We start from the raw sequence: 24,808 nt of genomic DNA on the forward strand, positions 1-24,808 counted from the left end.
AGACTCTTCAACAAAGTACTGATTAAAGGTTCTGAATACTTATGTAAATGTAATATTTTTGTTTTATACGTTTTTTTCCAAACATTTATAAAAAACAGTTTTTTGCATTGTTATTATGGGGTATTGTGATATCGTTAGGGGGTATTGTGATGCCGTTAGGGGGTATTGTGATGTCGTTAGGGGGTATTGTGATGTCGTTAGGGGGTATTGTGATGTCGTTAGGGGTATTGTGATGTCGTTAGGGGTATTGTGATGCCGTTAGGGGTATTGTGATGTCGTTAGTGGGTATTGTGATGTCGTTAGAGGGTATTGTGATGTCGTTAGGGGTATTGTGATGTCGTTAGGGGTATTGTGATGTCGTTAGGGGTATTGTGATGCCGTTAGGGGTATTGTGATGCCGTTAGTGGGTATTGTGATGTCGTTAGGGGTATTGTGATGTCGTTAGGGGTATTGTGATGTCGTTAGGGGTATTGTGATGTCGTTAGGGGGTATTGTGATGTCGTTAGGGGTATTGTGATGTCGTTAGGGGTATTGTGATGCCGTTAGGGGTATTGTGATGCCATTAGAGGGTATTGTGATGCCGTTAGGGGGTATTGTGATGCCGTTAGGGGTATTGTGATGCCGTTAGGGGGTATTGTGATGTCGTTAGGGGGTATTGTGATGTCGTTAGGGGGTATTGTGATGTCGTTAGGGGGTATTGTGATGTCGTTAGGGGGTATTGTGATGTCGTTAGGGGGTATTGTGTGTAGATTTTCTACATAGAATAATAGTGAAGACATCAAAACTATGAAATAGTATGGAATCATGTAGTAACCAAAAAGGTGTATGTGTGTCTGTGTGTCTGGTTTCTGAAATAGAGCTTGTCCTCTCTGTAACATACACACACACACACGACAGAATAAGTTTGACTGGAGTAGGACTGGCACTTTGGAGATATAGAACCAACACATCTAAGGACTTAACATATCTCTCTCTCCCCCCGCTCTTTATCTCCCCCTCCCCTATCTCACATCCACAGACAATCACCCCCCTTCGCTTCTTCAGAGAAACTCATTTCAGATAGTCAGCTCCAGAAAGCCTCTTTATTTTGAGATGACGGCTACGTCAGCTCCCTCTGACTGCCATTACATTTCTGCATGTACATGCACACACGCACGCACGCACGCACGCACGCACGCACGCACGCACGCACACACACACACACACACACACACACACACACACACACACACACACACACACACACACACACACACACACACACACACACACACACACACACACACACACACACACCTCACATACATGTACAGTACACACTTAGAAAAAAGGGTTCCAAAGGGGTTCTTCGGCTGTCCCCATAGGAGAACCCTTTTTGGTTCCAGGTAGAGCTATTTTGGTTTCCATGTAGAAAACCCTGGGGAAAGGGTTCTACAAGGAACCCAATAGGGTTCTACCTGGAACCAAAAGGTTCTAGATAGCACCTTTTCTTCTAAGTGTGTAGCTACATGAACAAAGACACATTCCAATTTAGAACACATACAGTATTTTAAATTATTTCAGTTTGTAGCCAAGCAGAAAAGCTCACAGACATACATTCAAGCTCACAGACATACATTCAGGCTATTAGCCATACATTCAGGCTCTTAGCATAGTGGAGTCTGCCACTAGCATAGTTAGTGTAGTCAGCTCAGCTATCACCATTGAGACCGTGTCTGTGCCTCGACCTGGGTTGGGCAAAACTAAACATGGCGGTGTTCGCCTTAGCAATCTCACTAGGATAAAGACCACCTCCATTCCTGTCATTACTGAAAGAGATCATGATACCTCACATCTCAAAATAGGGCTACTTAATGTTAGATCCCTTACTTCAAAGGCAATTATAGTCAATGAACTAATCACTGATCATAATCTTGATGTGATTGGCCTGACTGAAACATGGCTTAAGCCTGATGAATTTACTGTGTTAAATGAGGCCTCACCTCCTGGCTACACTAGTGACCATATCCCCCGTGCATCCCGCAAAGGCGGAGGTGTTGCTAACATTTACGATAGCAAATTTCAATTTACAAAAAAAAAAAATGACGTTTTCGTCTTTTGAGCTTCTAGTCATGAAATCTATGCAGCCTACTCAATCACTTTTTATAGCTACTGTTTACAGGCCTCCTGGGCCATATACAGCGTTTCTCACTGAGTTCCCTGAATTCCTATCAGACCTTGTAGTCATTGCAGATAATATTCTAATCTTTGGTGACTTTAATATTCACATGGAAAAGTCCACAGACCCACTCCAAAAGGCTTTTGGAGCCATCATCGACTCAGTGGGTTTTGTCCAACATGTCTCTGGACCCACTCACTCTCACAGTCATACGCTGGACCTAGTTTTGTCCCATGGAATAAATGTTGTGGATCTTAATGTTTTTCCTCATAATCCTGGACTATCAGACCACCATTTTATTACGTTTGCAATTGCAACAAATAATCTGCTCAGACCCCAACCAAGGAACATCAAAAGTCGTGCTATAAATTCACAGACAACACAAAGATTCCTTGATGCCCTTCCAGACTCCCTCTGCCTACCCAAGGACGCCAGAGGACAAAAATCTGTTAACCACCTAACTGAGGATCTCAATTTAACCTTGCGCAATACCCTAGATGCAGTTGCACCCCTAAAACTAAAAAATGTCTCATAAGAAACTAGCTCCATGGTACACAGAAAATACCCGAGCTCTGAAGCAAGCTTCCAGAAAATTGGAACGGAAATGGCGCCACACCAAACTGGAAGTCTTCCGACTAGCTTGGAAGGATGGTACCGTGCAGTACCGAAGAGCCCTTACTGCTGCTCGATCGTCCTATTTTTCTAACTTAATTGAGGAAAATAAGAACAATCCGAAATTCCTTTTTGATACTGTGGCAAAGCTAACTAAAAAGCAGCATTCCCCAAGAGAGGATGACTTGCACTTTAGCAGTGATAAATTCATGAACTTCTTTGAGGAAAAGATTATGATTATTAGAAAGCAAATTACGGACTCCTCTTTAAACCTGCGTATTCCTCCAAACCTCAGTTGTCCTGAGTCTGCACAACTCTGCCAGGACCTAGGATCAAGAGAGACGCTCAAGTGTTTTAGTACTATATCTCTTGACACAATGATGAAAATAATCATGGCCTCTAAACCTTCAAGCTGTATACTGGACCCTATTCCAACTAAACTACTGAAAGAGCTGCTTCCTGTGCTTGGCCCTCCTATGTTGAACATAATAAACGGCTCTCTATCCACTGGATGTGTACCAAACTCACTAAAAGTGGCAGTAATAAAGCCTCTCTTGAAAAAGCCAAACCTTGTCCCAGAAAATATAAAAACTATCGGCCTATATCGAATCTTCCATTCCTCTCAAAGATTTTAGAGAAGGCTGTTGCGCAGCAACTCACTGCCTTCCTGAAGACAAACAATGTATACGAAATGCTTCAGTCTGGTTTTAGACCCCATCATAGCACTGAGACGGCACTTGTGAAGGTGGTAAATGACATTTTGATGGCATCGGACCGAGGCTCTGCATCTGTCCTCGTGCTCCTAGACCTTAGTGCTGCTTTTGATACCATCGATCACCACATTCTTTTGGAGAGATTGGAAACCCAAATTGGTCTACACGGACATGTTCTGGCCTGGTTTAGGTCTTATCTGTCGGAAAGATATCAGTTTGTCTCTGTGAATGGTTTGTCCTCTGACAAATCAACTGTACATTTCGGTGTTCCTCAAGGTTCTGTTTTAGGACCACTATTGTTTTCACTATATATTTTACCTCTTGGGGATGTTATTCGAAAACATAATGTAAACTTTCACTGCTATGCGGATGACACACAGCTGTACATTTCAATGAAACATGGTGAAGCACCAAAATTGCCCTCGCTAGAAGCATGTGTTTCAGACATAAGGAAGTGGATGGCTGCAAACTTTCTACTATTAAACTCGGACAAAACAGAGATGCTTGTTCTAGGTCCCAAGAAACAAAGAGATCTTCTGTTGAATCTGACAATTAATCTTAATGGTTGTACAGTCGTCTCAAATAAAACTGTGAAGGACCTCGGCGTTACTCTGGACCCTGATCTCTCTTTTTGAAGAACATATCAAGACCATTTCGAGGACAGCTTTTTTCCATCTACGTAACATTGCAAAAATCAGAAACTTTCTGTCCAAAAATGATGCAGAAAAATTAATCCATGCTTTTGTCACTTCTAGGTTAGACTACTGCAATGCTCTATTTTCCGGCTACCCGGATAAAGCACTAAATAAACTTCAGTTAGTGCTAAATACGGCTGCTAGAATCCTGACTAGAACCAAAAAATTTGATCATATTACTCCAGTGCTAGCCTCTCTACACTGGCTTCCTGTCAAAGCAAGGGCTGATTTCAAGGTTTTATTGCTAACCTACAAAGCATTACATGGGCTTGCTCCTACCTACCTCTCTGATTTGGTCCTGCCGTACATACCTATACGTACGCTACGGTCACAAGACGCAGGCCTCCTAATTGTCCCTAGAATTTCTAAGCAAACAGCTGGAGGCAGGGCTTTCTCCTATAGAGCTCCATTTTTATGGAACGGTCTGCCTACCCATGTCAGAGACGCAAACTCGGTCTCAACCTTTAAGTCTTTACTGAAGACTCATCTCTTCAGTGGGTCATATGATTGAGTGTAGTCTGGCCCAGGAGTGGGAAGGTGAACGGAAAGGCTCTGGAGCAACGAACCGCCCTTGCTGTCTCTGCCTGGCCGGTTCCCCTTTTCCACTGGGATTCTCTGCCTCTAACCCTGTTACGGGGCTGAGTCACTGGCTTGCTGGGGCTCTCTCGTGCCGTCCCTGGGGGGGATGCGTCACCTGGGTGGGTTGATTCACTGTTGTGGTCGGCCTGTCTGGGTTCCCCCACCCCTTGGGTTGTACCGTGTCGGAGATCTTTGTGGGCTATACTCGGCCTTGTCTCAGGATGGTAAGTTGGTGGTTGAAGATTTCCCTCTAGTGGTGTGGGGGCTGTGCTTTGGCAAAGTGGGTGGGGTTATATCCTTCCTGTTTGGCCCTGTCCGGGGTGTCCTCGGATGGGGCCACAGTGTCTCCTGACCCCTCCTGTCTCAGCCTCCAGTATTTATGCTGCAGTAGTTTATGTGTCGGGGGGCTAGGGTCAGTTTGTTTATCTGGAGTACTTCTCCTGTCCTATTCGGTGTCCTGTGTAAATCTAAGTGTGCGTTCTCTAATTCTCTCCTTCTCTCTTTCTTTCTCTCTCTCGGAGGACCTGAGCCCTAGAACCATGCCCCAGGACTACCTGACATGATGACTCCTTGCTGTCCCCAGTCCACCTGGCCATGCTGCTGCTCCAGTTTCAACTGGCCTGGGCCCTAGGACCATGTCCCAGGACTACCTGACATGAGGACTCCTTGCTGTCCCCAGTCCACCTGGCCATGCTCCTGCTCCAGTTTCAACTGTTCTGCCTTACTATTATTCAACCATGCTGGTCATTTATGAACATTTGAACATCTTGGCCACGTTCTGTTATAATCTCCACCTGGCACAGCCAGAAGAGGACTGGCCACCCCACATATGCTCTCTCTAATTCTCTCTTTCTTTCTCTCTCTCGGAGGACCTGAGCCCTAGGACCGTGCCCCAGGACTACCTGACATGATGGCTCCTTGCTGTCCCCAGTCCATCTGACTGTGCTGCTGCTCCAGTTTCAACTGTTCTGCCTTATTATTATTTGACCATGCTGGTCATTTATGAACATTTGAACATCTTGGTCATGTTCTGTTATAATCTCTACCTGGCACAGCCAGAAGAGGACTGGCCACCCCACATAGCCCGGTTCCTCTCTAGGTTTCTTCCTAGGTTTTGGCCTTTCTAGGGAGTTTTTCCTAGCCACCGTGCTTTTACACCTGCATTGTTTGCTGTTTGGGGTTTTAGGCTGGGTTTCTGTACAGCACTTTGAGATATCAGCTGATGTACGAAGGGCTATATAAATAAATTTGATTTGATTTGATTTGATTCAGGCTCTTAGCCATACATTCAAGCTCACAGACATACATTCAAGCTTATAGCCATACATTCAGGCTCTTAGCCATACATTCAGGCTCTTAGCCATACATTCAGGCTCTTAGCGATACATTCAGGTTCTTAGCCATACATTCAAGCTTATAGCCATACATTCAGGCTCTTAGCCATACATCCAGGCTCTTAGCCATACATTCAGGCTATTAGCCATACATTCAGACTCTTAGCCATACATTCAGGCTCTTAGCCATACATTCAGGCTCTTAGCCATACATTCAGGCTCTTAGCCATACATTCAGGCTCTTAGCCATACATTCAGGCTCTTAGCCATACATTCAAGCTCACAGACATACATTCAGGCTCTTAGCCATACATTCAGGCTCTTAGCCATACATTCAGGTTCTTAGCCATACATTCAAGCTTATAGCCATACATTCAGGCTCTTAGCCATACATCCAGGCTCTTAGCCATACATTCAGGCTATTAGCCATACATTCAGTCTCTTAGCCATACATTCAGGCTCTTAGCCATATATTCAGGCTCTTAGCCATACATTCAGGCTCTTAGCCATACATTCAGGCTCTTAGCCATACATTCAGGCTCTTAGCCATACATTCAGGCTCTTAGCCATACATAGCCATAAGCAATAAGGAGAAGTATACCTCTGAGCTTTCCTACAGATATTGAAGAGGGAAGGGGAAAGAGAGAGGGAAAGAGTAAGTGTTGGTCATTTGAAAGAAATATTGAAGAAAAAAATGAAGTAAGAAGAAAATAAAGAAGAGGCACCATTTTGAAAAGGTAGAAAAGCAGCACTGGCGTCAAACAAGACCAACATGCTCCTAATGGAGCAGAATTCTAGTTTACTAGAACACCATTACACTGTTGTGTATCATAGATATCTCTGTGACCAACACTGTAAACTAAGTGGCACTCCAACCACCAACTATGATGTATGAAGGTTTAGAATGTAACAGACACAAACACTGATGTATTCCAAAGTGGGTTTGACGGCCTGAAAGTGTGTGATGTAGTGTGTTCCAGTACAGTACAATAGTGTATGTGAAGTAAGTAGCAGAAGTAGTAGTAGAAGAAGTAGCAGTAGCAGTAGTAATAGTAGTAGTAATAGTAGAAGAAGTAGTGAAGATGCAGTAGTAGTAGTAGTAGTAGTAGTAGTAGTAATAGTAGTAGTAATAATAGAAGAAGCAGTAGTAGTAGTAGAAGTAGTAGCAGTAGTAGCCATAGAAGTAGTAGCAGTAGCAGCAGTAGTAGCAGTAGTAGTAGTAGTAGTAGCAGCAGTAGTAGCAGTAGTAGTAGTAGTAGTAGCAGCAGTAGTAGCAGTAGCAGCAGTAGTAGTAGCAGCAGTAGTAGCAGTAGTAGTCATAGAAGTAGTAGCAGTAGCAGCAGTAGTAGCAGTAGTAGTAGTAGTAGTAGCAGCAGTAGTAGCAGCAGTAGTAGTAGCAGCAGCAGTAGTAGTAGCAGCAGTAGGGGAGGCAGTAATAGTAGAATAAGTAGTAGTAGTAGTAGTAGTAGTAGTAGTAGTAGTAGTAGTAGTAGTAGCAGTAGCAGTAGAAGTAGTAGTATTAGAAGAAACAGCAGCAGAAGTAGCAGTAGTAGCAGAGGTAGTAGTAGTACTAGCAGTGGTAGTAGTAGAAGCAGCAGCAGTAGTAGAAGTAGAATATGTAGTAGTAGTAGTAGTAGCAGCAGTAATAGTAGCAGCAGCAGTAGCAGAGGTAGTAGCAGCAGTAGTAGAAGTAGAATATGTAGTAGTAGTAGTAGTAGCAGCAGTAATAGTAGCAGCAGCAGTAGCAGAGGTAGTAGTAGAAGCAGCAGCAGTAGTAGAAGTAGAATATGTAGTAGTAGTAGTAGTAGTAGCAGCAGTAGCAGTTGCAGAGGTAGTAGTAGTAGCAGCAGTAGTAGTAGTAGTAGAAGCAGCAGTAGAAGTTGAATAAGTAGTAGTAGTAGTAGTAGTAGTAGTAGTAGTAGTAGTAGTAGTAGCAGCAGTAGTAGTAGTAGTAGAAGCAGCAGTAGAAGTTGAATAAGTAGTAGTAGTAGTAGTAGTAGTAGTAGTAGTAGTAGTAGTAGTAGTAGTAGTAGTAGTAGCAGCAGTAGTAGTAGTAGTAGAAGCAGCAGTAGAAGTTGAATAAGTATTAGTAGTAGTAGTAGTAGTATCAGTAGTAGTAGTAGCAGCAGTAGCAGAGGTAGTAGTAGTAGAGGTAGTAGTAGTAGTAGAAGCAGCAACAGCAGTAGTAGTAGTGTGTTTGTGTAGTAGTAGTAATAGTAGTCGTAGTGTGTTTGTGTAGTAGTAGTAGTAGCAGTAGCAGTAGTAGTAGTAGTAGTAGTGTGTTTGTGTAGTAGTAGTAATAGTTGTAGTGTGTTTGTGTAGTAGTAGTAGTAGTAGTAGTAGTAGTAGTAGTAGTAGTAGTGGTAGTAGTAGTAGTGTGTTTGTGTAGTAGTAGTAGTAGTAGCAGCAGCAGTAGTAGTAGTAGTAGTAGTAGTAGTGTGTTTGTGTAGTAGTAGTAATAGTTGTAGTGTGTTTGTGTAGTAGTAGTAGTAGTAGCAGCAGTAGTAGTAGTAGTAGTAGTAGTAGTAGTAGTAGTAGTAGTAGTAGTGTGTTTGTGTAGTAGTAGTAGCAGTAGCAGTAGTAGTAGTAGTAGTGTGTTTGTGTAGTAGTAGTAATAGTTGTAGTGTGTTTGTGTAGTAGTAGTAGTAGTAGTAGCAGCAGTAGTAGTAGTAGTAGTAGTAGTAGTAGTGTGTTTGTGTAGTAGTAGTAGTAGTAGTAGCAGCAGCAGTAGTAGTAGTAGTAGTAGTAGTAGTAGTGTGTTTGTGTAGTAGTAGTAGTAGTAGCAGCAGCAGTAGTAGTAGTAGTAGTAGTAGTAGTAGTAGTAGTAGTAGTAGTAGTATTGTGTTTGTGTAGTAGTAGTAGTAGTAGCAGCAGCAGTAGTAGTAGTAGTAGTAGTAGTAGTAGTAGTAGTAGTAGTAGTAGTAGCAGCAGCAGCAGTAGTAGTAGTAGTAGTAGTAGTAGTAGTAGTAGCAGCAGCAGTAGTAGTAGTAGTAGTAGTAGTAGTAGTAGTAGTAGTAGTAGTAGTAGTAGTAGCAGCAGCAGTAGTAGTAGTAGTAGTAGTAGTAGTAGTAGTGTGTTTATGTTGTAGTCAAAGTGCCTGTACAGATAGAACTGAGTTAAGGTGGTGTTTTTGACAGCACTGCTTCTATACACTTTTATTGATTGTCATGCACTGTTAAAGACTACATGAACAGAAAACTGGCATATAAGAGGGGAGATCCACATGCAAGAGCCAATGGGAGGGGAAGGGATTGCAGTGGGAGGGGTCGGGATGTGGAGATATATATGGCAGAGAACCTGCAATCCACACACACACACACGCGCGCACACACACAGACCATCCAAGCCATCCACGGATCTGCCCTTGATCTAGGATCACCCTAAACCCATATCCTCACCTTAACCACAGATCTGGGATCAGTTTAGCCTCCCAATATCCTAGCCCTAAACCCAATAGAGAGAAAAGTCAAACCTGACCTTGGATCAGCGTCTGGGTCATTTCAGGAGGAGGAGGAGGTTTGGGCAAGATGTGTGGTGATGGGGGGGAACAGCAGAAACAGGAAGTGATGTCATAGTGATGTAATAGGTCATACCTTGGTCGCCGATCATCAGGTGAGCCAGACCTTAAAGGAAGACAAGAGCACAGTCAGCACAACAGAGGAGCATGGGGTGGTTGTCCTGACAAACACAATCAATCATCATAGTTGCTTTTGCTAACATGAGCTAACAGTAGTGCCCATGCTTCTACATCTGCATTGCTTGCCGTTTGGGGTTTATGTATGAGCACTTTGTGGCATCTGCTGATGTAGAAAGGGCTTTATAAATAGATCTGATTGATTGATTGTGTGCAATGAATATAAGTGTCTGTTTCGGGTCTGAACTGTCACTATAAACAATGATGTAGTCTTTCTAGTGAGTGTTTAGTTACATAATAGGACAGTGATTGTACTTCTGGAAATTGTTGCTACACTAGCGAGTTATCCTCGCCTATACTGACGCGTTTCTGTAATATTTTGACGTGTTCAGTCACTTCGTCCGACTGTAACTATTGCAAGCTGACCTTTATATCTTTATACCTGGTACATACTGCAAAATCACACACACACACACACACACACACACACACACACACACACACACACACACACACACACACACACACACACACACACACACACACACACACACACACACACACACACACACACACACACACACACACACACACACACACACACACACACACACACACACACACACACACTCTCTCTTGCTTGCTTGCTTGTCTGTTTTTTAAAATGTTTTTCCCCCTATCTATCTATGGTGAAGGGGATGCTGAGGGCTGTTGAAGTCTTCCTCCAGTATGGTTATGTTAGTTTTAGGGGGCGTTTAAAAAAAAATGGACCTTAGTAATATCATGCTTGCTATTTTATTCTTTTTTTTTAGTGTCCTAGGGTATCTTGAAAGGCACAAGTAAAATGCATTATTATGGTACTGTCCTTGAGTGGAGAGCCACTTGAAACATCAGGCATTTGTCCATGAAGGAAGTTTACTTACCGTCTGACTGCAACCCCCCCACACACACGTGCGCACACACAACACACACACACGCGGGGGTGAGAGAGGGAGAGAAGGAGAGGTGGAGAGGGGGATGAGAGAGAGAGAGAGAGAGAGAGAGAGAGAGAGAGAGAGAGAGAGAGAGAGAGAGAGAGAGAGAGAGAGAGAGGTGGATGAGAGAGGGAGAGAGAGAAGGAGAGGTGGAGAGGGGGAGAGAGGGAGAGAGACCCACCTGGGTTGTAGTGTTCTGGGAGCGTCCAGACGAAGGAGAGAGAAAGACAGACATTCATTAACACGCCATGCACAGCCGCTCGTTACCACACCATCACCTTGGTTACACACATGCAGATCCACCCAGATGACAACCTTTATACCATGCGGCACTAATAGCCTTTCATTCTTCCACATACACCAAATACACACACCTCAAGTACACACACATGCCAGGGTTGCGGTCAATTTTTCTCAATTCAGGAAGTCAATTGAAATTCAATTAATCTAAAATTACATTAATAGAATTTCATACATTAATAGAATTTCAATAGACACGTACACAGGCGCACGCGCACACACACTCACACAGTGGTCAGGGTTGATGAAAGCAGACACTCCTACCTGTGTGTTTGGAATCTGGACAATTGTATTCACCCAGAACTTACCTTCCAGCCTCCTGTACCAGAACACATACACACACGCACACTCACACACACGCGCACACTCACACACACACACGCACACGCACGCTCACACATACACATGGACCCTTGCAGTAATGAATAGATCGATGGATAATGGATAACTGGTGATAGGAAACAGCAGTAGAGGGAGAAACATGCTTTGGTCAGTACTAGTGTGTGTGTTTGTGTGAACCAAATCTCCCTTCCCTCTGTCATTTATTAACATGGTAGAAACCAAGCCCCAAGCCTCTACGGCTTACCTGCTGATCTAAATTCATTGTATATGTTTAAGCAATGTGGCAAAATTCCACCTTCAGTCCGGTGCTAGAAAATGTGTGCTGCGCTGCATTATTGTCGAAACAATGGCAGTGGCAATATGTCGCTGGCCTCCCTTCCAACAACCCATCAGGCTAATCAACACACTACACGACACTCGCCGCATATTTCATCTTCGTATCACGCACAAACATTCTACACACCAGTGTTTCCCCTAGGATTGTTTTCAGCCGCGGTGGCAAAGGTAGTGTGGGGGTTGGGTTTTCTTTGCTGGGTGGGGGTCCGGGGGCAACACTGCACACTATAACACTAAGTTTCCATCACAGATTTACAACCAATGAATCAAAAATAATCACCAAGGTTTCTTATAGATTGACCCTAGTAGAGATAGTTAAATTGGGAGTAGAGTGGTAGGGGGATAAAGGCCCAGGGCAGCATATGTAACAGAGTCTCGCTTTCAGAACCCGGCGGTCTCTATGGTAACCTGTTCAGCAGAGAGGGAGGGGGTTGCTATTGAGGCGAAGGAGGGGCCTAGATCTCAGAACTAAGACACACACAAACACACACACACAAAGCAACAGGTTGGTAGCTGCTGAACAACATAAAACAGGCTTGGTTCTGAACGTAACTCACAACCACTGGAATCTACTGATGACCACTGGGATCTACTGATCACCACCTACAGGATCTATTGATCACCACTATGATCTACTGATCACCACTAGGATCAACTGATCACCACTAGGATCGACTGATCACCACTAGGATATACTGATGACCACTGGGATCTACTGATCACCACCTACAGGATCTATTGATCACCACTATGATCTATTGATCACCACTAGGATCGACTGATCACCACTAGGGTCGACTGATCACCACTAGGATCGACTGATCACCACTAGAATATACTGATGACCACTGGGATCTACTGATCACCACCTACAGGATCTATTGATCACCACTATGATCTACTGATCACCACTAGGATTGACTGATCACCCCTAGGATATACTGATGACCACTGGGATTTACTGATCACCACCTAAAGGATCTATTGATCACCACCCATAGGATATACTGATCACAACTAGGATCTACTGATCACCACTAGGATCTACTGATCACCACTAGGATCTATTGATCACCACTGGGATCTACTGATCACCACCTATAGTATCTATTGATCACCACCTACAGGATCTACTGATTACCACTAGGATCTACTGATCACCACTATGATCTATTTTTCGCCCCTAGGATCTATTAATCACCACTAGGATCTATTGATCACCACTAGGATCTACTGATCACCACAGAGTTGATCACAACTAGGATCTACTGATCACCACTAGGATCTACTGATCACCACTAGGATCTACTGATCACCACTAGGATATACTGATGACCACTGGGATCTACTGATCACCACCTACAGGATCTATTGATCACCACTAGGATCGACTGATCACCACTAGGATATACTGATGACCACTGGGATCTACTGATCACCACCTACAGGATCTATTGATCACCACTATGATCTACTGATCACCACTAGGATCGACTGATCACCACTAGGATATACTGATGACCACTGGGATCTACTGATCACCACCTACAGGATCTATTGATATTCACTATGATCTATTGATCACCACTAGGATTGACTGATCACCACTAGGATATACTGATGACCACTGGGATCTACTGATCACCACCTACAGGATCTATTGATCACCACTAGGATCTACTGATCACCACAGAGTTGATCACAACTAGGGTCTACTGATCACCAGAGAGTTGATCACAACTCGGATCTGCTGATCACCACTATGATCTACTGATCACCACTAGGATCGACTGATCACCACTAGGATCGACTGATCACCCCTAGGATATACTGATGACCACTGGGATCTACTGATCACCACCTATAGGATCTATTGATCACCACCCATAGGATCTACTGATCACCACTAGGATCTACTGATCACCACTAGGATCTACTGATCACCACCTATAGGATCTACTGATCATCACTATGATCTACTGATCACCACTGGGATCTACTGATCACCACCTATAGTATCTATTGATCACCACTAGGATCTACTGATCACCAATATGATCTATTCATCACCACTAGGATCTATTAATCACCACTAGGATCTATTAATCACCACTAGGATCTATTAATCACCACTAGGATCTACTGATCACCACCTATAGGATATATTGATCACCACCCATAGGATCAATTGATCACCACTAGGATCACCACTAGGATCTATTGATCACCACTAGGATCTACTGATCACCACAGAGTTGATCACAACTAGGATCTACTGATCACCACTAGGATCTACTGATCACCACTAGGATCTACTGATCACCACCTACAGGATCTACTGATCACCACCTATAGGATCTACTGATCACCAATATGATCTATTGATCACCACTAGGATCTATTGATCACCACTAGGATCTACTGATCACCACAGAGTTGATCACAACCAGGGTCTACTGATCACCAGAGAGTTGATCACAACTCGGATCTGCTGATCACCACTATGATCTACTGATCACCACTAGGATCTACTGATCACCACTAGGATCTACTGATCACCACAGAGTTGATCACCACTAGGATCTAGGAACAAGACAAGTTGCTTACCCAGTCAGAGAGACAAACAATACTGTATAGGAAAGGGAGAATGGATGGTGTAACAGTCATATTAGAGATACAGTGCTTTCAGAAAGTATTCACATCCCTTGACTTTTTACACATTTTGTTGTGTTACAAAGTGGGATTAAAATGGATTTAATAAAAAAAATTCTGTCAATGATTTACACAAAATACTCCGTAATGTCAAAGTGGTAGACGGACTAAAACATTTGTAAAACATTTAGAAAAAATAAAACACTAGTATATATTGATTACATAATTATTCAATCCCCTGAGTCAATAAATGTTACAATCACCTTTGGCAGCAATAATAGCTGAAAGTCTTTCTGGGTAGAGCTTTCCACACCTGGATTGTACAACATTTGCCCATTATTATTTTCAAAATTCTTCAAGCTCAAATTGGTTGTTGGTCATTGTTAGACAGCCATCTTCAGGTCTTGCCATAGATTTTCAAGCAGATTTAAGTCAAAACTTTAACTAGGCCACTCAGTAACATTCACTGTCTTCTTGGTAAGCAACTCCAGTGTATATTTGGCATTGTGTTTTAGATTATTGTCTTGCTGAATAGTGAATTCATCTCCCAGTGTCTGGTGGAAAGTAGAACAAACCAGGTTTTCCTCTAGGATTTTGCCTGTACTTAGCTTAAAAAAATGTATCCTGAAAAACAACCCAGTCCTCTATAATTATTCCAGAGTGGTGCAGTGTTCTAAGCACTAAAAAAATTTAAATACCCATAACATGATGCAGTCACCACTTTGCTTGAGAATATGGAGAGTGGTACTCAGTAAGGTGTTTGTATTGGATTTGCCCCAAACACAACACTTTGTATTCAGAACAAAAAATGTATTGCTTTGCCACATTTTTTTTATACAGTATTACTTTAATGACTTGTTACAAAAAGGATGCATGTTTTGGAATATGTTTTTTTTTTTGTACATGCTTCCTTATTTTCACTCTGTCAATTAGGTTAGCATTGTTGAGTAACTACAATGTTGTCAATCCATCCTCAGTTTTCTCCAATCCCAGTCTCTAAACTCTGTAACTGTTTTAAAGTCCCATTGAACTCATGGTGAAATGCCTGAGTGGTTTCCTTCCTCTCTGGCAACTGAGTTAGGAAGGAAACCTGTATCTTTGTAGTGACTGGGTGTATTAATACACCATCCATAGTGTAATTAATACTTCACCATGCTCAAAGGGATATTCAATGTTCGTTTTTTTGTTACCCATCATCTTTGCAAGGCATTGGAAAAACCTCCCGGGTCTTTGTGGTTTAATCTGTGTTTGAAATGCACTGAGGGACCGGTAGTTTTACAATATTATTACTAAGCCACACATCGAAGGAGTTATGGCTGATGTCCAACAATTCCATTTCCTGTCTGCCTGCTAGTTGTAGCAGTGTTGTAACCCTTAACCTTTGCTTTCACAGCACTACCGGTGAAGACATTAGAATTCTACGGCGGAAACGTTAATGCTCTGAGCCTGGTGTAGAGAAGGCCTGTGTAAAACATGTTCTTGATGTGACTGATTCCTGGTTTTTATGTAATGATAGTAAGAATACCTGCACCTTTAAATAGTGAGAATTGAGTTGACTGATCCTTGGAATTGAATTTAAGTGAACCAAATGTCATTCAAAATAGGCTGGCAATAGTTAACTGACTGATTTGAGAGTTGACTGCTGTTAAGAAATGTAGATAACATTAAAGAACTAAGCAAATAAGGAAAAAGGTACTCCATGAATGAATGTGTGGACGCACACAATAACAGAATGACTGTGAATGAATGATTGTGAATGAATGATTGTGTGATTGTGAATGAATAAATGATTGTGAATGAATGATTGTGAATGAATGATTGTGTGATTGTGAATGAATGATTGTGAATGAATGATTGTGTGATTGTGAATGAATGATTGTGAATGAATGATTGTGTGATTGTGAATGAATGATTGTGAATGAATGATTGTGTGATTGTGAATGAATGATTGTGAATGAATGATTGCACAATGATGAACTGTTTGAACAGTTATTCACATGTTGACACTTACAGGAATGGCAGACTATTTGCAGAGCCTGGCTACCTCATTATGCTGAAATGACTTCAACCACTTTCTGATCTCATTCATGGTCACAACATGGTGATGAACGACAAGATACAGTGGACAGCAGAGGATATGAAGGCACTTGAGAAATGTAAACAATGAACAACCTCTTCCCCTTGTTTAGGACTGCTGGACCACTTTAGACCATTTCATTTATTTGTGTGTGAGAAAAATGGTTATGTCATTTGTCCTGACACAGAATCACGTTGGGAAACAAGAGCCTGTTGCATACTACTCCAAGAGACTTGGCAGTGTGGCACGAACTGCCCATCCCACTCCAGCACGGCTGCATTCGTTACCAACAGATGCATTTAACGATGTCCCACGTGACACTTAAACGAAGTGTCACATAGGAAAACTCTCCCCTGATTGAAACTCTCAACAGTTTTCCATTGGCTCATCTATGACCTAGTAATCCTTCATGTTGTACTACTTCTCATTGCTTGTGTACAGAAACTTTGTGGCAAAACGGTTGATGCTGTCTCACTATGCCATTACTTACCACAGAAGATGAGGCCTTACCCCCCAGACTTGTTTCCCATGCCTGATTACATATCCGATGAGAACGATGCTAATCACAAGCATCGTAATGACAATGTCGAGCTGATGGCGCACCTGGTGCTTGACGAGGGTCGACACAGTGAGTCCATGCAACTTATTATGTGACTTGTTAAGCACATTTTTACTTACAAATGCCATTTTACTCCTGAACTTATTTAGGCTTGTCATAATAAAGGGGTTGAATACTTATTGACTCAAGACATTTGAATTTTTTATTTTATTAATTTGTCAAATTTAGAAAAACATAATTCCACTTTGGCGTCATGGGCGTGTGTAGGCCAGTGATAAAACAATCTCAATTTAATCACATTTAAATTCAGGCTGTAACAAAACAAAATGTGAAAAAAGTCAAGGGGTGTGAATACTTTCTGAAGGCACTGTATGGGTGTTTGTACACGACATGTCCAAAAGTATGTGGACACCTGCTCATCGAACATCTCATTCCAAAATCATGGAGTTGGAGTTGGTCCCCCCTTTGCTGCTAGAACAACCTCCACTGTACTGGGAAGGCTTTCCACTAGATGTTGGAACATTGCTGTGGGGACATTCTTCCATTCTGCCACAAGAGCATTAGTGTGGTCGGGCACTGATGTTGGGCGATTAGGCCTGTCTCGCAGTCGGCGTTCCATTTCATCCTAAAGGTGTTTGATGGGGTTGAGGTCAGGGCTCTGTGTAGGCCAGTCATCTTCTTCCACACCGATGTCCGACAAACCATTTCTGTTTGGAACTCGCTTTGTGCACAGGGGCATTGTGGCAGGGTAGCCTAGTGGTTAGAGCGTTGGACTAGTAACCGGAAGGTTGCAAGTTCAAACCACCAGAGCTGACAAGGTACAAATCTGTCGTTCTGCCCCTGAACAGGCAGTTAACCCACTGCTCCAGGCCGTCATTGAAAATAAAAATTTGTTCTTAACTGACTTGCCTAGTTAAATAAAAGTTAAATAAAATAAAATTGTCAGGCTGAAACAGGAAAGGGCCTTCCCCAAACTGTTATCACAAAGTTGGAAGCAAAGATTTGTCTAGAGGGTCATTGTATCCTGTAGCGTTAAGATTTCCCTTTACTGGAACTAAGGGGCCTAGCCCTAACCATGAAAAACAGCCCCAGACCATTATTCCTCCTACACCAAACTTTACAGTTGGCACTATGCATTGGGCAGGTAGCGTTCTCCTGGCATCTGCAAAACCCAGATTCCTCCGCTGGACTGACAGATGGTGAAGTGTGATTCATCACTCCAGAGAACGCGTTTCTACTGCTCCAATGGCAACGAGTCCAATGGCGACAAGCTTTACACCACTCCAGCCGATGCTTGGCATTGTGCAGGGTGATCTTTGGCTTGACATGAAATGGCTCCCGAAAAACCGTTCTTGTGCTGACGTTGCTTCCAGAGGCAGTTTGGAACTCGGTAGTGAGAGTTGGCCTCCAACTTCGCGGCTCAGTTGTTTTTGCTCCTAGACATTTCTACTTCACAATACAATGACTTTACAGTGGAACGGGGCAGCTTTAGCAGTGAGCAACGGACGTGTTGGAAAGGTGGGCGTCCTATGACAGTACCACGTTGAAAGTCACTGAACTCTTCAGTAAGGCCATTCTACTGCCAATGTTTGTCTATGGAGATTGCATTGCTGTATGCACAATTTGATATACCTGTTAGCAAAGGGTGGGGCTGAATACACTCTTTTGAAGGGGTGCCCACATACTTTTGTATATATAGTGTATGTGTGCGAGATGACATCACAATGTTACAAGGTAGGGTTTGGGTAAGGCCTTACCTTCGCTACAGTCATTGCCTTTGTAGCCGGTGTTGGTACAGTCGCAGACGGCCCTCATCTCGACAACAGAACACACCCCTCCGTTCTGACACTCGTGGGCCGGCCCACACCCGTCTCCCACGGTAACACCCTCCGATCCTTCCAGAACGGCCACCGATCCGTTGACGGTGACCCCAGCGAGCCAGCCAGCAAAAGAGGCGTGGTCTCTTACACCAGGGGAAGTGAGGCGGAGAGGAGAGGCATGGAGCTCTGGGGAAACCCCGCCCATAAACGTGTGGCTAAAAACGGTCATGTCTTTCCGTTTGCTCTTCACCTCCGCCCATCCCTCCATCTTTCCATCCACCTCAAGGCTTGTGTTCCTCCAGTCCCGTTTCACACGCACGGCATGCCAGTGGCCGTCGCTCACGGCAACCCCGGAACTCACCTCGGCTGGCTCGGCACAGAAGATGGAGAATCGTAGGCGGAGTTTTCCATGTAGCAACAAGAGTTCCAAGAAGTCGCAGAATCCTTCGTCGTCAAGGTAAAGCAGCAGCCCGTCCGCGCTGTGAGTTCTAACGCTGAACGACAGAATGCTCTCGCAGCATGCGTTCCACACCGGGAACCGCCCCCACTGTCCCGAAACCCCCCCCCAAACTCTAGCACCTCCCCTCTGGATCCCCCAAGGCTACAGAGGCACAGCCAGACACATAGCAGGGGGGGCCGTGGCCCCCACACACACCGCCATCACACACACGCGCACACACATACACACACCGCACACACACACACGCAGGCTAGAGCTGGGCAGCACAACCTACTCTACAGCTCATGGTGCGAACACCATTCCTAGCACCCTAAAGTCTTCTTAGAGCTGTTCCTAGCACCCTACAGTCTTCTTAGAGCCGTTCCTAGCACCCTACACCCTCCATAGAGGGTTCCTCTGACTGCCAGTCACGTGGTGCTACAGCTCTGTGTTTCTAGTTCTAGTCTATCTGCTAGTCTGTGTCTCCTCCTTCCTCCTCCCTCGTCTTCCTTCAATGGTGTGTGTGTGTGTGTTAGAGAAATGACGAGTGCAGCGTGGGATCCATATCGGTGCCTTCGTTAGTTCCTGTTCCCCTCAGAGAGAGAGAATACACCGCCACACACCGTCAGCAGACGGAGCATCTCCCCCGAGGTTCTCTCTCTCTCAGCGGGGTCGTGGGTTCAGCGCTGTGAATGTATGTCCCTCACAGCCATGTCATCGCTCTTTTCTTTCCAGTGACCTACAGAGGGAAGGGACCACATTATCAGCCTGGGTCAGATACACTGCACGTCGTGGGTTCAGCGCTGTGAATGTATGTCCCTCACAGCCATGTCATCGCTCTTTTCTTTCCAGTGACCTACAGAGGGAAGGGACCACATTATCAGCCTGGGTCAGATACACTGCACGTGCACACACACACACACACACACACACACACACACACACACACACACACACACACACACACACACACACACACACACACACACACACACACACACACACACACACACACACACGCGCGCACACACACAAACACACATGCACACACACGTGCACACACACACACACACACACACACACACACACACACACACACACACACACACACACACACACACACACACACACACACACACACACACACACACACACACACACACACACACACACACACACACACACACACACACACACACACACAAACACACAAGCACACACCCACACACGAGCACACACACACACACACACACACACCCACACACACAAACACACAAGCACACACCCACACACACACACACACACACACACACACACACACACACACGAGCACACACACAGTCTTCCCAGACAGTCTCATACCACCCACTACCACCGTGTAATATACCAGTGGGTCTTTTCAGGAATAAGTTAGTTACAGAATATCCAGATGCATGTCATGTGTTGTGTAGAATATATATTATTGTCAGTCAAGTAAAACAGGCAATCATTTCAGTTCTACTTATTGCATTTCTATCTACAAACGTTTTGAACGTTTTACAACACTGAAAACAAACACCTCCAAAAAGGCAAAATATTTTAACACTCCAATATGAACACTTCGTGCCTCAGCAAGTGCTTTGGAAGCGCAACAAATAAGTTAATCGTGCGATGCGGAGGATGACTCAAATGCGCCTCCTTTATCGAATGAAACCCCTTTTCACACCATAGGAAAAGGCAGTTTACACACGCTCGCCTCTCCTGCGCCTGACCATGAACTACGTTAACGTGGTTGAGATTAGGGTTCCAAGTCACAGTATTGACAGACTCGGTAAAATGAGAGCGATTTAAATATCGATTTTCGATCTGCGGCCATTCTTCTCCCTCTTCTAAAAAACGGTATCAATGTGTGTGTGCGTGTGCTATTCATCTCCTCCTGTGAGCTCGAGCTCCCCGTTACACCGGGTTTCCATCTTCCCCACCTGCGCGTGAGAATCAATATACTGAAAACACAGCCCGGAGAAAAATGCCTTATTAGGCTATTACAATTAAATAGGTAGGCTATATATAGCCTAAAGCAAAGCTCTAGTATAATGCACACACCGAGATAAAAATGTCCCATCCTACCTTACACACACATCTTCTGGTCGTTTTTACTGTGGCTACTCATCGATTTTCTCAATTTCCTCTGATAACAATCACCACGTTGTGAGAGGACATGACAGCAACCAAACCTTTCATTGGCAAATACCCGTTTGATAGCCCTACCGAAACCAGAACAATCGCAGCCACTTCTCGATCAAACAGCCCGGTGGTAGCAAACGCATCTCTCACTCACTCACTCGCTCTCTCTCTTTACCCAGGAGGAGAAGGTGCAGTCTGCTGCTCCGTGCGTCACGTGGCTAATGGAGGGTGAGAAAAGGAGGAGAGGATGGGCGGGGCCGCTCTGCTGCGGCACCTTGGACAGCGCGCTCACTGTCTGAAACACGATTAACGGAGAGGACCGAATACGGCGGGAACATCCGAGTCATTACCCTTCGCTATGATAATGACTGTCGGCGTGATGATAAAATAATTGCAAATATTCCAAGGTGATTAATGGTTAATCATGAATTAATCATTGATTATTACAGCGAGAAGCCTGAACCGGGAGAACATCCATGGTTCGAGATGGAAAACCGTGGGAGAAAAACGACAACCGTGTTTCTACATCATGCTCCAGCAGCGATCCCCCCTCTGCTTCTGCCATCAATTATCTCTCTCGCTTCTTTCTCTCCCAATCTTAAACTTGATCTCCATATGGACACGGTGAGAGGTGTGTATTTCCTGGGCTGTGCATCTGTTCCAGAGGGGGAATCCCCAGCTGAATCCTGTCCGTCAGAACGGTCTCTCTGGGTACCATACCACATCTGCTGCCCACTCTCTGGAGCAGCAAGATCTCAAAGTTCCCCTTAGAAATTCGACATATGGATGAACATCAATAGTTGAAGCATACATTCCCGCCGTGGTTACAGGGTTGAAATACAAACAACTCAAAGGTTAACAGTTTAGGGATTCATTTCGAGTGGTTAAGGTGATGGCTGTGGTTTGGGGAACACTTAAAATTAAAATAATTAAAACCAAGACTCATTTTCTCACAGCTTGGTGGTCTAAACAGCCGTTCTGACTCTGAACAGCAGTTTGTTTTAGATCCTACATCGACCTGATCACTAGGAAGTCTATTTCTAGTGATCAGGCTGCTCTGGAGCCTGCTGCTGCATGCACAGCTGCACACAAACATTGAATTGTGTTCCTATTCATGCTGTATTCACGCCATTGCCCTGCAGCCATTTTGATATGAGAATTCCTGGTGAACTAGTGGGCCAGGAAGTGGAAAGGCTGTTTTGACGGGTAATGAAATGTCTATGTGGCCACAGCCTTTTATAGACTCCCGATATTGTCTACCTCTCTTCCCCCTCTCTCCCTGGAGCTCCCTCCTTCCATTCCTCCGCCCCTCTTCCTCTCCCTACTCCCCACTTCCTCTCCCCCTCTGTCCCTGGTGCTCCCTCCTTCCATTCCTCCGCCCCTCTTCCTCTCCCTACTCCCCACTTCCTCTCCCCCTCTGTCCCTGGAGCTCCCTCCTTCCATTCCTCCGCCCCTCTTCCTCTCCCTACTCCCCACTTCCTCTCCCCCTCTGTCCCTGGAGCTCCCTCCTTCCATTCCTCCGCCCCTCTTCCTCTCCCTACTCCCCACTTCCTCTCCCCCTCTGTCCCTGGAGCTCCCTCCTTCCATTCCTCCGCCCCTCTTCCTCTCCCTACTCCCCACTTCCTCTCCCCCTCTGTCCCTGGAGCTCCCTCCTTCTATTCCTCCGCCCCTCTTCCTCTCCCTACTCCCCACTTCCTCTCCCCCTCTGTCCCTGCGCTCCCTTCTTCCATTCCTCTGCCCCTCTTCCTCTCCCTACTCCCCACTTCCTCTCCCCCTCTGTCCCTGGAGCTCCCTCCTTCCATTCCTCCGCCCCTCTTCCTCTCCCTACTCCCCACTTCCTCTCCCCCTCTGTCCCTGGCGCTCCCTCCTTCCATTCCTCCGCCCCTCTTCCTCTCCCTCCCTCCCTCCTTCTCTCTGACAGGCTGACAGTGAGAAGTAACCCCTGACTCTATGCCCACTCAGCAGAGAGAAGGTCAGGGCACACTGTTCGTGTATGTGTTATTGTGTGTGTGTGTGTGTGTGTGTGTGTGTGTGTGTGTGTGTGTGTGTGTGTGTGTGTGTGTGTGTGTGTGTGTGTGTGTGTGTGTGTGTGTGTGTGTGTGTGTGTGTGTGTGTGTGTGTGTGTGTGTGTGTGTGTGTGTGTGTGTGTGTGTGTGTGTGTGTGTGTGTGTGTGTGTGTGTGTGTGTGTGTGTGTGTGTGTGTGTGTGTGTGTGTGTGTGTGTGTGTGTGTATGTGTGTGCATATGTGTGTGCATATGTGTGTGCATATGTGTTTATGTGAACTGCCGGCTGAGAGAAAATACTGCCAAAAATAAAACTTCAGTTGTCAGCATACAGAGTGTGTGTTTGAGTGTGTGTGAGGCTGTGAATCTGTGTGTGTTAGAATGTGTGTCTGATGTCTGTGTATCTGTGTGTGTTAGGGTGAGTGTCTGTGTGTTACAGTGAGTGTCTGTGTGTAACAGTGAGTGTCTGTGTGTGTTACAGTGAGTGTCTGTGTGTTACAGTGAGTGTCTGTGTGTGTTACAGTGAGTGTCTGTGTGTGTTACAGTGAGTGTCTGTGTGTGTTACAGTGAGTGTCTGTGTGTTACAGTGAGTGTCTGTGTGTGTTACAGTGAGTGTCTGTGTGTGTTACAATGAGTGTCTGTGTGTGTTACAGTGAGTGTCTGCGTGTGTTACATTGAGTGTCTGTGTGTTACAGTGAGTGTCTGTGTGTGTTACAGTGAGTGTCTCTGTGTGTGTTACAGTGAGTGTCTGTGTGTTACAGTGAGTGTCTGTGTGTGTTACAGTGAGTGTCTGTGTGTTACAGTGAATGTCTGTGTGTTACAATGAGTGTCTGTGTGTGTTACAGTGAGTGTCTGTGTGTTACAGTGAGTGTCTGTGTGTTACAGTGAGTGTCTGTGTGTGTTACAGTGAGTGTCTGTGTGTTACAGTGAGTGTCTGTGTGTGTTACAGTGAGTGTCTGTGTGTGTTACAGTGAGTGTCTGTGTGTTACAGTGAGTGTCTGTGTGTGTTACAGTGAGTGTCTGTGTGTTACAGTGAGTGTCTGTGTGTTACAGTGAATGTCTGTGTGTTACAATGAGTGTCTGTGTGTGTTACAGTGAATGTCTGTGTGTTACAATGAGTGTATGTGTGTGTTACAGTGAGTGTCTGTGTGTTACAGTGAGTGTCTGTGTGTGTTACAGTGAGTGTCTGTGTGTTACAGTGAGTGTCTGTGTGTTACAGTGAATGTCTGTGTGTTACAATGAGTGTCTGTGTGTGTTACAGTGAATGTCTGTGTGTTACAATGAGTGTATGTGTGTGTTACAGTGAGTGTCAGTGTGTGTTACATTGAGTGTCTGTGTGTGTTACAATGAGTTCCTGTGTGTGTTACAGTGAGTTCCTGTGTGTGTTACAGTGAGTTCCTGTGTGTGTGTGTGTGTGT

The 24,808-nt window shown here is 44.7% G+C and overlaps 1 pseudogene; it reads right to left on the reverse strand.

Moving 5' to 3' along the window:
• Positions 1–21,585, reverse strand: part of LOC124048146 — a 95,662-nt pseudogene extending 74,077 nt beyond the window's left edge.
• Positions 21,586–24,808: the final 3,223 nt, after the last annotated feature.

This window comes from Oncorhynchus gorbuscha, linkage group LG11 (assembly GCF_021184085.1).
Source record: "Oncorhynchus gorbuscha isolate QuinsamMale2020 ecotype Even-year linkage group LG11, OgorEven_v1.0, whole genome shotgun sequence".
Taxonomy (NCBI): Eukaryota; Metazoa; Chordata; class Actinopteri; order Salmoniformes; family Salmonidae; genus Oncorhynchus; species Oncorhynchus gorbuscha.